Raw genomic sequence first — 14,723 nt, 5'->3', positions numbered from 1 at the left:
TTTTCAGTACTATTATTAACAAGTACTCTGGAGCGAAGACTGCGGACTATGTCTTAACAGTTGAAAGACATGTAGAAATGAACCGAGATTTTTATTATACCAAGCAGATGCGACGGATTTAAATAGCGTGGCCTTGGAATCCAATTAAGACGCAATATTTACGGTAATTAATTCAGCGAGTCTAACATAATATTCGGCCAAAATTGGCCTTAATAGCGAATTAATTATTATATTTCATTCAAAATATTCGCAAATGGGTATAATATAATGTTTCATACTGATTTAAAATAAAAATAACACATTGAATTTCATGAAAATTTCTAAAAATGCTACACCTAATAAGTGATTTTACATTTTATCGGGAATCCAAACCTCTACTTGGAATGCTTATCGCGGGAGATTATCGTCTCGATGTGGCTGACGGTTTTTTTTACGACACTATCTAATAAATAATAGTAATAAAATAATCAGCTAGGCTAATATCCAAGGCACCACCTTAGGCCTAAGTCGGCAAGTGACTTTTAAAGCCATTAATTCAGGTGGCCGGGTTACAATGCGTAGGGGTGTGGTGGCAAGCCCTTCTTAACTTAACAAACAACAACGTGAGAGGGGAGAGCGCGCAAAGGGGATTTTTTTCTCTCGTAGGCGGGGCCAAAGCCGTCAGAGTGATCTTACTATACGCGATACGGCAAGATAAGCATTCCAAGTAGAGGTATGGATTCCTGATTTTATCTATTCCGAGTAAAATTTACATATTAGGCTAATAGTTTAGTGTCTAATTAATAATGAAAAAATAAAATATTTCCCTGCCAAATTTCACGTAGTACTTAAGTAAATGAGTTCACTTTTGCCAAATGGTTTTGGCTTAAAAAATACTCCAAAGCAGCGCGATAAATGGCAAAAGGTACATGCGCATTAAAGATACTATAATAACTTCTTTAAAGGGAGTAGAACCCTTTAGGGTGCGCCATAGCTTCTCTCTTTTCTCGCTCATGGCGCTAGTCTAGAACGATGGTAGAAACCCCCAATTCTTCTATTAGAGGAAGCGTGCCCGCCCTGAAGAGGTTTTCTCACTTGAAACCTTTATTGTTTCCTATTTCGTGTTAATATTTTTAATGCACCCTTAATTAACATATAAACAACAATATCCGAGCTATAAATTAATAATTTTCATTATAGTTTGGATATTTATTCAAATATAATTTCTTAATAATGAGGTACGTGGCTTTAGATTCATGAAAGGCGTTCTAGTAGATATGAGGAATTAAATTACCAAAGCCCGGATACTTTTCGTGTGATAATTTCACTAAAACCACTACGTAGAAAAATGAGGGGAGGGAATTATGTATTGCCCCAAATTCCTGAAAAAGTTATACTCCCTTTAAGAAAATGGTGTGGTACTTACTGCGTTTGCCGTACGAAGAAGCTTCGAGTTGTCTGGGTTGCAGATGCGGGTCCTCGATGCACTCGTAAGTGTTGAGGTCTTTACTGACGATAACCGGATGCTCGATGTCGTCGTTGTCCTCGTCCGATGATTCGGCGTTAGTGTACAAGTACTGGAGAGGTCGCTGATGCTGGGCCCGTAGCCGAGGAGCTAGATGCAACGGCTCCATCTACAGTAGGGGCCAAACCCCCTGCCAAAAAGAAGGCACAAGAAAGAATTCAAATTTAGTCATGGACCGATATTGGCTTTTAAATACAAATACGCTAGAAATATGAGACTTAAATTAAAACTTTTCAGTTTGTCACTTTGGGAAATATTTTACTGAGAGCTAGTAACGGAGTGACGTCATCACAAGAAGAAAATCTCCCCTTAGCGAGGCGCTATCAAAGGCTACGTGTGACGCGTTAGCAAGCGGACGCAAAACGGCGACAAAGCCCGTAATGTAGTCTGTTTTGTGAATAGCTCTCAGTAAAACTTTTGCAAGTGGATAATAGGAAGTGTCACACTTATGAAACAATATTATACACTTATGGCCATAGTAAGTGTAGGGAGCTGTGGGCTCGCGTGGCATGAAGGGCTTGCCATCACCCTCCTACACAGCTAAACCCGGCCACCTGAATTAATTTCATCAAAAGTCGATAGTATTAACGTAGCCTAGTTGATTATAAATAATTATTATTATTTATTAACACCTTACATTTTCAGAATTTAGTTTAGTTTATTCTATTAACGAAATTATAGCCTCAACTTTATTCATAATAATAATAATAATAATAATCAGCTAGGCTAATACCCAAGGCACAGCAAATAACGCTTACAAAACAGCTTCGTAGCCTATACCACGTCAAGTCGTGAGTTCAAATTCGTTTTTCAACAGGATACGGCTTTTGCAAAAGTCAGAACTTAAAAGGCTGGATAATTTTAAACATTACCTCCAGGGTTAATTTATAAACGTTGAAAGAAAAGCAAATGAACTGCTAACGAGATGGAACTCACGCACGACGCCCAGACCATAGCTAGACACTTCTCCACGAAAAGGATTTATCATTAACTTCTAACAATACTTAATATCCAAGGGAGTACTTGCTTAGTCAAGCACCCACGAAATATACGCTGGTTTTAGGGCGAGGAACGTTTTAAAATTGCGATCTAAATGGTTCAGCTTTAAAAGTACTATGATTAACGCTGGGACATTTGCATTAGGCATTCGTTTAGTGACGCCAACTAAAAGTCGATGGTTACGAAGGATCACGTAAATGCAAACGATCTTTTGGCTCGTGTGTGCGGGCTTAATGTTCCCCGAAAACGAGATTCATCTAAACTACAAAATACACCAATCGAATGAATATACCGAGAGCAATTATTTAAAGGGTGAAATTGGGATTCATTATTCAAAGTGCGACCCTAATACGACACGCTCACTAACCATTTATAAGAAACCCTAGTTTATAAACTAAGTATAGGCCCTTACAGTGGCCCAAAAACATTTTCTCCAACTCAGAGAATTACTCATTTGAATTCGTTTCCCATTACAGCTTTGATAAAAATCCTAAACATCTACAGAAACTCATTGATATGTCTCAAAGAGCACGGGTTACCGCGAGTGATTGATAAATAATGGCATATTTTAGGTTATTTGGTGACGCTGCTGTAGGTTTCTGGCTACCTTGCTTTGCGATAGTTGAATGGAATACTTAAAGGAAAAATTACCTCCAACGCGTTCCTTACTTAAAGGTCCACATGGCCGTTTGAAAAATTCGGACAGAATTTCCGGGAAATACGTATTTGCGTAGCTCGACCCTCAAAAATGAATTGTGTGACTTTTTAAGACCGTACGATTTCAGGGATTAATTCCACAAAAAACCACTTTGCAGCACCGAAAAATTCCAAAACCAAAGAAGGGAGTGGCCAATATTGGAACCCTTTTATGAAACTTAATATCTTACATCCCAAGTAATATCGCCACAACTTCCGTGTAAAGAAACTATAGATTCCTAGTCCACGACTATTTATTATTTAATTCAACTAGTCGTGTTTATAATTGCTAACAAAATACAGCTACTATTGGTCATCTGCAGACAAGCAAAAATACACCCAGGACAACTATGTTGTGTGCGTCTTCTCAACATAGCGCCAGATGACCCTTTTGGGTTTATAGCGGTACTGAATACCACTTCTGGTTGTATCAATTATTTTCATATGGGTCTACCTTAGAAAAGTTCCGTCTAAGCCTCGCGGACGGACCCCCAAATGTGTCCGTTTAAAACAAATATTGCGGAAATAGTTATAGATATATGACACGGTCGGAAATCTAAAAGGAGAACCAAGACCAATACTTGCTATCTCATGGCAAAGTTTTTGATTTCTGCAACAAGTACCAAGCCTCCGCCACAATCACAGGCTCTAACAATGAGTCATTGAAACGTTGGGGAGATTCAACGTAACAGATATCATCTAAAGTGGTTTGCTAAGCATTAAATTGTTGTAATAAATTATTTAAATTTTAATTAATTTTTTACAAAAACTAATAATTATTGAAATTCCATTTCATTTGTTTAAAAATAAATATTACTTAAATATATTAAACTTATTTTAAATAAGTTATGCGTACATAAAATAAATTATATTCAATGATCAATGAAATATTTTCTTAATGGCGGTCGAACAATTGCCTTTTAAACGGTTATTCACTAATAACCCATAATAATTAGTAGCGCTCGACAACAATTGACGATTGCACAAATGTTATTTACAAGATTTAAAGACAAGACGCGATGCATACTTCGCAATTAAATTTTCGACACAAGCCGGTCCCGGGGTCATTGAAGTTAAGTTAACGAACCGAATAAAATTTCCAAGCAAGCGAACACTAGGAGACGCCGCGGCGCACTCAAACCCTTCTAAAATTAAAAACACGTCTTTACGGTAATTAAAGGTCTTAAGAGTCGCCGTAATTTAGATCCGAGCGACTTAACAACGGCTCAGGCGGAGGTACACTCGAGCGGGTCATCCAGCAACCATTACGTTCCGTGGCTCTACATTTGTCAAGGGCCGTTAATACGCCCAGCCACGAGGCTTGATGACGAAAAATGGGAATTAACCAATAGGAGTCATCTATTTTTAGGGAGAAGCGCAATAAGTGACAGGTCGCGTGTTCCTTAATCACGTGGTTCATCTACTTAGCCGAGGCTTAGGCCGGCCGCGTTCGACGAAACAAGGCGCGGGTCCCGCTTATCAAGAGCTGCCATCTCGAGGCCAAATACGTGAGCGGAATTTGTAGCTCGACTTTTCCCAACTACGGAGGAACGCGCCTTACAACGGGCTAAATAGGAAAGCGCTTTTATTTTTATCATAAAATTGGGCTTCTCAATAAAGTCCCAGTCAAACGGATCGCTTAGTCCCATCGGCGAAGTCGTTACCGCTCGCCGCAATCCATCAACCTTTAATTAGCCTGGAAGCTTTCATTGCCGTGACGTCAACCATGGACCTTTTCTCTCGCTAGGTAGCGCCACTCGTATAGGTGTTCGTTCAAAGATAATGGCTCTATCTGCGGGCTTAATTCGCCATTTAAATGCGAATAAAAGTTTAGATTTTACGAGTAAATAGTTTCGGAGTTTTGGGCAAAATGGCTCGTGCCAGGTTATACCAACTAGAGATAATGGCGTTGTCTATTGGTCTAGTTTTGTGTTTACATGTTAATAAAGCATAATTTTAGGACTTAAATGAAGTTAATCGTTGCATAGAAGGTTAATAAAAAAATTACAAGCCGTTGAAAATTTTATAGTCTGTATTTTAGTTGCCGTGAAGCATTTTCCATTTTACGGAGAAATGGAACATGGGAAGAAATTTGCTTGGAGCGAATCGAACGCGTTGGACCACGGGAATAACTTTGCTCCGAGCGAACTGAACGCGTTGGACCACGGGAATAAATTTGCTCCGAGCGAACTGAACGCGTTGGACCACGGGATTAAATTTGCTCCGAGCGAACTGAACGCGTTGGACCACGGGAATAAATTTGCTCCGAGCGAACTGAACGCGTTGGACCACGGGAATAAATTTGCTCCGAGCGAACCGAACGCGCTGGACCACGGAAATAAATTTGCTCCAAGCGAACTGAACGTGTTGGACCACGGGAAGAAATTTGCTCCGAGCGAACTGAACGCGTTGGACCACGGGAATAAATTTGCTCCGAGCGAATTGAACGCGTTGGACCACGGGAATAAATTTGCTCCGAGCGAACTGAACGCGTTGGACCATGGGAATAAATTTTCTCCGAGCGAACTGAGTGCGTTGGACCACGGGAATACGTTTGCTCCGAGCGAACTGAATGTGTTGGACCACGGGAATAAATTTGCTCCGAGCGAACCGAACGCGTTGGACCACGGGAAGAAATTTGTTCCGAGCGAACCGAACGCGTTGGACCCTTAAAATGACGTTATTTACCAGATTGTAGGTTAAAATTGTAGGTTATTTACCAGGGTTATGCACAATAATAAGAGCAGTAAATCGTAAACCTTATTATTATCACCTTTCTTATTCAAATAGGAAGTGCGGTTAAGAAAATACCAAAGTTTCGGTAAAGGACGAAAATCTTTCTCGAGTTCGTAGCGTTTTAAAATTATTAACCGACTTCTTTTCCGTAACGTACCTTGACTCTAAAACGAAAAATGGAAGCACTAGGTAATCGAGAGTCAAGAGTTCCATTTAAAGTACTTTGTTGACCCGCGAAATCTTTCTTAAAAAGCCATCTCGACTGGAGATAAAAGTGGCGAGGAATTTTAAAAACTGCGTCCTAGTCCCCTCCGAACAACGACGCGAAAATATTCTCTCGGTTATAAAGTTGGCTCAGCTTTTTAAAACAACTCAAACTCAGAGACCGAGAGCCCTAGGATGAAGAGGATGCTTACAAACACAGAAGAATGTTTGTTCTTTGAGGCCGGGCGTAAACAATATAAATTGCTTCTCCGGAAAAAGAAGTGTCCGGCTTATTTTAATCAGTCACAGAGACGGGGCGCCACTGGGCAAAGATGACGACCATGCTAGTATAGTCGCCAACATTGAGAGCACTTGTCTCAACCAGGTAACGGGCGGAGGGAGAGGGAAATTCCTTGAAATAACAAATGGATAAGGTGGCTGCATCTAGCCAGAGAGCCACGAGATAGAAAAGGTCCTCCCGAGATAATTAGATTTCAGATCTCTTCTACCAAATAAAGCAATAACATTATTTCACTCTTCATTCTTTGCTGGAAACTCGATAGTCACCTTTCTATTAATTGCCTCCGCGATATCTCGACCGGAAAACAAGTTACGAGGAAAATATAAAATGCAAAATAAGCATAGTTTTCGCCCATCCGAGTCGTCGGGAGTAACGCTATACTAACAACGTCTTTTGCCTTTAACGGCACACGGAGTCGGCCGAAATTTATTTATTTCTACGCCTGATTAGTCCAGACTTTTCAAAGTGTTCGAGGCAGTAGAATAATTTTCGATGTTACAAAGTACACTTTGTCTTTCGACTAACAAAAGTAATAATATAATAAACTAAAATTTCCAAAATGGTATTACAATCCACAGAGGGTTTGACAAAATATTGCGAGATGATTTCCATCACATTGAATATTATTTTAGTTAATTTCGTACAATACGACCAACGGCTATTTGTCAAACAATACCCAGTATTTCTTTATCTTCGCGTTTAAAATATTCTAGAAACATATTAAACGCGACCAAAACCCGAAATTTATTTAAAAAGAAATGTCCAACTTTTCATCCAGAACCAAGAATTAATAGCACGACGTGGCCCCGTTGGAAAAATGTCACTTTGGCGGTGATGGTATCATTTTCGCCACCAACGTGTCAAGATGAAAACAAAACGTTCCAAAGTAATAAAAAAAACTGTCTATATCGATGCTAAACAACAAAGAAAAGTCGAGTGAAATTCGATATTAAAAAAGGCGAAATAACTCGAAGGGTGGACCGTCGAGAAACCGTATGTAAAACGTTAATAAAAGATGGTTAAATTTGGAGAGAATGTTATCGGCGCGGACAGGAGTAGCGGCTGCATAATAGATGGTTAGAAACGTTAAATTCGTTTCTTTTTGAGGGTGTGGTAACGCCTTCTCGGAATCGAAACACTTTTGCTTTGTCTCTTCAACCTATTTTTTATTGATTCAAAATAACGACTCCGGATTTTTTCAAGAGCTTTTCGCGGAAGAGATTGCGAAAAAATACAGAATAGAGACATTAATTCCGTTTTTAGGTGACTGGCGGTTTATTTATACCCGACTGTTACGCTTTCATCGAATTGTTGACGTTGTAGTAATAGTGAATGTTTCGGTAAATTTACGAAATTTTTTGTATGTAAATAATGTAACTGATTTTCAATTTGATTTCTGTCATCGGTAGGCTTAACTAATTTTCTAAAAGGAAATAGCAATAATTATTTGTTTCTTACTTATATATATAATATCAACTGTTATGCTTTCCCCAAATTGTAGTCGTTGTAGTATTTGTGAATATATTTTTTTAACTTTACGAAATATGGATGTGTAACTGATTTTCAATTTGATTTCTGTCATCGGTAGGCTTAACTAAAAACAAATAACAATAATTATTTGGTGGTTTATTGGTTTCGCACTTATACATAATATCAACTGATATGCTTTCATCGAATTGTAGACGTTGTAGTAATAGTGAATGTTTCGGTAAATTTACAAAAAAAATTGTATGTAAATAATGTAACTGATTTTCAATTTGATTTCTATCATCGGTAGGCTTAACTAAAAGCAAATAACAATAATTATTTGGTTATTTATTTGTTTCGCACTTATATATATAATATCAACTGTTATGCTTTCCTCAAATTGTAGACGTTGTTGTAATAATGAATGTTTTGGTAAATTTACGAAATTTGTTGTATGTAATTGATTTTCAATTAGATTTCTGTCATCGGTAGCCTTAACTAAAAGCAAATAACAATAATTATTTGGTTATTTATTTGTTTCGCGTTATCTTTAATACTGTTATGATTTCATCGAATTGTAGACGTTGTAGTATTTTTGAATTGCTGTGGTAAGATTATCAAAGTTTGTTGAGTGTAACCGATTTTCAATTCCATTACTTATATCGAGAACCTTTACTAAAAACCAATAACAATAATAATTTAGCAATTTATTTGATTCGCGATGTATATTTTTTGATTTTTCATCAATTGTAGACGTTGTAGTATTAGTGATTTATTTCCTAACGATAAGCTGTTTTAGGAAATTGAACGGTATATGAAATAAATTCAATTACTTTTATTCACCGGTTTTACTTAAAACTAATAAAAATAGTATTCTAGCATTAAATTAAAACCAAGTTTACATAGTAAAATACTCAACAAGATGGCCACTGATAAAGCTGCTTGTAAAAGGGTGATATTAGGTAACTTGCGATTTATTTGTAGCAGCAGCTATCCATTTTGTGTTTGCTTAAATACAATCTGTTATGTTTTTCATCAAATGTAGACGTTGTAGTATTATAGATTTTTTTCGTAACGATAAGCGATTTTACAAAATGTGAACGGTATATGTAAACGATTTTCATAATGATAACTATCATCGACAGGGCTTATTAAAAACAAATAGCAATAATTATTCCGAAATTAAATTAAAACCAAAATTACCTTGTTCGATAGACAACAAAATGAATACGGACATATTTACTTTACTGAGAACGTAGGAGTCAACCCGTTCGAATTAGTAACGCCATCTTTCGTGGACTTCTTTTACAAACAATTTTAATTATGAAAAACTAATAAACTGCGCGAACCAAATAAATATTTTAAGTTAATTGTTCCTTAACTAATAATAAACGAATTATCTAAATAAATCTTAAGATCGATACTAGATGGCGCAGTAAAAATGGTAATATGATAAGGAAGGGTCATACGTACTTAGTAAGCTAAATTTGTTTTTGGAAAAAAACTTAATCATACAAGAGCATAGGTTTTCTATAACTTCTATAAGTCTTAAGCAAATCTAAATTTCTAAAATGAAACTTGTTTCATAACGAAATGACAACTCAATAAATACTATAGTTAACGTGTAGATTTTCCTTTTGAAAGCTTAGGTAGTAGCATAAGTGGATCATTCTCTCTAAGTATACAAATTCCGGGTCTCGGTCGGGTATCTTAGTCTGGGTTTCGTGACGTCAGAGCTTGTATAGAGAGCAAACTCCAGAGAGAATTTTTTTTTTTAATATTTCTGCGGAGGCGCCACCGAGTGGTCAAGCCGGCAACTAAAGGGGCGTTTATTGAACAAAACTCTACACTTGGATCTGAAACTGACCTTGAACAAATATGGTATAGGTTTTTTGGGGGGAAAAATTCGAGGAGCCAAACCCCAAAATTTATCTCTCTCGGGCACTCGAGACACGTTTCAGACGTGAAACGTACCATAAAAGATGTAAGAAACGTTAGATTCAGCAGTATCAATTCAGAGTGAAGTTGAGGTGGTACACAGTATAGGGTGCTTGTAAAGGGCTGCCAGACCGACCCATACAAAGACTCTAGTCATAGGTAGCGCAGCGTTTTGTCTACTTAGAGAGAATGATCCACGCTACTACTCTGGAAGGAAAACACCTATGCTCTCAGCAACCCAACAACGTTCTTAGCACCACCTATCGAAAGCAAATGGAATAAAAGAAGGGGTTACGAAACAGGAAATCAGCGAGACTTTGCCAATCTATAAGAAAGAACCCCGATTACATCGTTATTTTAGCACTGGAAATCTGGTCGTGGCGCTCTTTGGAGAGGATTTTTACACTGCTTCTTTTCCGAGGAAGTAAAAAAAGCGAAGATAGGGAAATAAAATGGAAGAAACAATTAGGAGGCGCGTGTTTCACTAAATGAAACCCTTTCCTTTTTTTTTCCTATCAGAAATAATCTCTTTTACAAGGCTTATTTAGGCCTTGACGTCCTCCCAGAGAGAGAACGGCTTTTGTCTCCTATAAAATCGACGATATTTATCTTAAATGCGGCTGACTTTATTTCGCAAGCCGCACTCTTTACGCCGATTTAATGAAGTTGGCCTTCCAGCCATAATGAGAAAACCGAGGCTTAACTCGGCCTTTTTATTGGTACAGAAAACATCATCGAGGTCAATATATATATATATATATATATTTAGTGTTGTAAGTCGATAATTATCCGGAAAATGACCGAGGCCTTTTTTCCGGAAAATTTTCCGTATTTTTCCGAAAAAAATTAAAAAAGTTTTAATTCCATGAGAAGTCTAATATATTGTTTGCAAATTTCAATAAAGCGGCATTTTCGCCTCATTTTTTCAAATATAAAACTAAAACTAAACGTCTCGACTAGTTTATACTGGTTAACAATGTAACAATTTTAATGTTTTTTTAGTATGTTTACGGTTATTAGACATTTTATATCGATAAAAATTAAAAACATTAAAAACCATTAAAAAGTAATTTATGTTTCAATTTTTTATTTTTCCGAAAAATTTCCTTTAAATTTTTCCGCATTTTATCTCGAAAATAAAAACGGTATTTTTATCCATCCGATTCCGAGTGAACCGACGATAATAAATTTAAAATAATGAATCCGTTTTATGAAACCGAAAATGATTACTTGAAAATTGATATTACATCATTAAAAGACGGACTCAAGTTTTCCATACGAAATATAAAACAACCGCTTATTTTTATTAATAATACCAGAAGAATATCATATGTATCTTACAAATTGTTATTCACCTCCCTACACTGCTTATGTTATTTGCTGGAATCATGTACCTCCATATAACATACTTTCTTACGCTGTGTAATTTTGACATTTTATATGCTTATAACGGTAAATTATTTGATGTACGCATCCACGGTAAATTTCGCTTCAATGCGTGGTCACACTCATAAACCATATCTAGTTCCATTTTGCAAATCAGACTCGAAATTTTAAAGTTATTGAGGAAATAGTGACGATAAACATGAAAATTAACCCTAATTTAATTTAATTGCTCTTGTTTCATTTAAAAATGAATATAGGGTTAATTTACCTGTTTTTAACTTTAAAATTTTATATCCGATTTATAATAATCAGCTAGGCTAATACCCAAGGCACCACCTTAGGCCCAAGTCATCTAGCGACTTATTATGCGACTTATTATAATGGTAGCAAGCCCTACATGCCACGCGAACCCTACACTAACTATTACCGTTAACCTCAACAAGTTCTTATGGAAGGGGAACCGAAGAACTCGGGGGAAAATCCCTTAAGCCAGTGGGGAGATAACTTGCAAACTCAACTCAGAAGAAGTTGTTAATAGTTTTCACCCAGTGCCACAAGTTGGGATCAAACCCGGCTTCTCTTGCTGCGAGGCGAAAGCGCTAACCACTCCGCCACCTAGAGGCCTGCGCCGATCTGATATGGGTCGGCGGCGGCGTTTGACCCAAAATATACCGGCGGCGACGGCGTCTTCGGCGTGGCCAAAATGACCGGCGGCGGCGTACGCCGGCTTTTTATAAATTTTAGAGCTAATTTTTGTAGCGACAGATTAAAAAACACGCGACCAGAAGGGCAAGGGCAAATACCAACTCGTACTAGTCCTTCCATGGACTAATTAATATACTTCACACAGGGACGCCCCGTTTCCGAATATTTGCTTCGGGCGATTGTTTAATGTGCGCTCTGGCGGTAGAGTTTCGAACTAACGGAAAACTAGGGTCAACCGGGGAAGAAGGAAAAAGGGGGGGGGGACATATCGATAAACCAAGCAACATTTAATTTAAAGGGAATTAAAAGGTGGATAAGCCTTGGTTATATTAGTGACTCTCTCTATAGCCAAGATAGCAATGGTGGAATCTATTGACGCTAAGTGAAAAGGCTATTACTCTGCGTCGACCGAAATCCGAAAACCAAAATTTTACGTTCGACGTCGTGTTCAAAATGTCGTTATTTTCGCGTAAATGAAAACCAAGCTTAATATACCAGAAAAAAGTGTATAAAAAATAGAAACGCCGATTTTCGAACAATCGGCGGCGGCGGGATCGGCGCGTTCAAAATTATCGGCGGCGGCGGCGTTTAGCGGCGGCGCAAGCCTCTACCGCCACCCCACCTTTTATATGGAACTAGATATTATTTCTGACTGTGAAAACGCGTCAAACAAATGTAGGCACGATATAATTTATAATTAATTAATTACATAACTTAATTTTACTGATTAATACTTATCTCGTAGGAGATATATTATAAGCTTCCGCTACTACATATCGCTACCTGAGAGCAAAAGTCAAGTAAGTCGAGATACGTGACTATTGAAAGAAATTCAAAATAAGATTCCTTGAGTGTTTTTAAATTAAGGTGACTCAGTACGAAATTTTCAATATATATTTTCACTCTATTTATATCAATTTTCATTATTAGATTACCATTGTTATTATGCTAGATTCCGAACTTAAAACTGGTTCTTCACAAAGAGTTGCTTGACTCTTGCTCTAAGGTAGCGGTATAGTCATCATTAACCAATAACTGTAAGGATTATCAAATTTATTTATCTAGTGTACAGACCATATGCTAGCACTTTGATATAATAATCAGCGTGGCGCTATTTCGATACAATTTGACTGAATAAACTGTGGTTTTAATCAATTGAGCTTTGTGACATTCGTATTGGTAATTACGCTACAGAAATAACGAATTTAAAACCATAAACCCTGTCTTTCGTTACGTCCCATTCAATTTTAGCAAACTCCACTTTCACAGTTTCCAATGCCAATAGAGCCAGTACCGAATAAACAATTTAGCAAATCGATTTTGATAGACTCAGAACTGCAGCCACCTATCGTACTAATGACGCAAAGTATCAAACTTTACAAGAAGATCATTACCGAAATGTAGTTTTTCCTCGAGGGTTAGTATACCTTTTTTTAACAGACAACAACAAAAAATATAAATGTAAAGATTGCGTGTGGTTGAGGCGGTTCTGGTTTTGTGTCTACACGGAGGCCGGAACCGTTCGGCCGTTGAACGCCCACTTATTGAACCCGCGCTTTGTAGGGAAATTCAACAAATTCGTCGGATGCTATTAATTCCCCGGAACGATATTAAACAGTCATTTAAACAGACTGGAGCTTTGGTTAATGGGCCAATTAATTTACTGAATCCTGTACGCTATGTTACTCCTGTTTTTAACACCTATAGCAGTTTTCTCACTAATGATGAGGATATTCAAATAGTTATATGACCTTGAAATCGGTTACAAGGGCAACTGAAAAGTATTAATTTAATGAAATAATAAGAGTAATTATGATCATAATTATAATAATAATAAGACAGCTAGAGCAAAAACACGAGAACCACCAATGGTCTAGAGAGTCAGGAGTAAAGCTTAGTTTTCTCCCCCATTTCTTGGTTTCTTTACTTGTTCGCGTTTTTACTCCTCATAATAATAATAATACAGCCTCAAATTCTAAGTATAAAAGTACATTTTAGGTGTTTTGGTATGTTTTAAGTTTTTCCATTGGTGGTTATTTCAAAACCGTAAAATTATGAGAAAAACGACTTTTGAGAAGCTCCTGTCTACGTTAGATTTCCAAAAATGTACAAAATCTTGCTTGAAAGACACAAGATCAATGTTACCAAAATTTGTTTCAATTTAAAAGTTATACAATTCTACGAAAAATTAACTTAAGCGCCATCTATTAAAACTTGATAGTACTTAAAAAATACAGAAAAAGGTGGTGTTCAACTTTTTATAGCAAAAGTACAAAAAATACGTTTCCATTTTCCATATTTTTCCGAAAATTAAAAAAAGTTTTCATTCCATAATTAGTCTAATATATTGTTTGAAAATTTAAATAAAGCGGCATTGTCGCCTCATTTTTTCCAATCTGAAAGTAAAACTAAACCTCTAGACTAGTTTAAACTGAATAACAATGTAACACTATTAATGTTTTGTAGTATGTATACTCCTATTAGACATTTTATATCGATAAAAACATAAAAATATTAAAAACCCTTAAAAAGTAATTTATGTTTCAATTTTTTAATTTTCCGCAATATTTTCTGCAAATTTTTCCGCATTTTATTTTTACGGAAAATTAACGTTCTCTAGTCCTTACAAAGGTTCTCGATTGTCCGAAATTAACCAGATTAAATCATTGAGTTGGTCCTTTTGGGTAAAATTCGTCACAAATTGGAAACTAAACGAGTAAATTTGAAACGCTATACAACGAAATATCTTCTTAAAAATATATATATTGATATACTTTATCATTTTTA

General features: G+C 36.7%; 1 long non-coding RNA gene across 1 annotated transcript in view; it reads right to left on the bottom strand.

Moving 5' to 3' along the window:
• Positions 1–14,723, bottom strand: part of LOC149943650 (uncharacterized) — a 278,012-nt gene that overhangs the window by 76,962 nt on the left and 186,327 nt on the right. The window contains exon 5 of the long non-coding RNA XR_016481060.1: positions 1,406–1,634. This is a non-coding gene — a long non-coding RNA (uncharacterized LOC149943650). The remainder of the gene's footprint in view (positions 1–1,405; positions 1,635–14,723) is intronic.

The sequence above is a fragment of the Leiobunum rupestre genome, chromosome 5 (assembly GCF_980474605.1).
Source record: "Leiobunum rupestre chromosome 5, qqLeiRupe1.1.hap1, whole genome shotgun sequence".
In the NCBI taxonomy this organism is placed as follows: Eukaryota; Metazoa; Arthropoda; class Arachnida; order Opiliones; family Sclerosomatidae; genus Leiobunum; species Leiobunum rupestre.
This window is presented reverse-complemented; position numbering and strand designations above follow the sequence as displayed.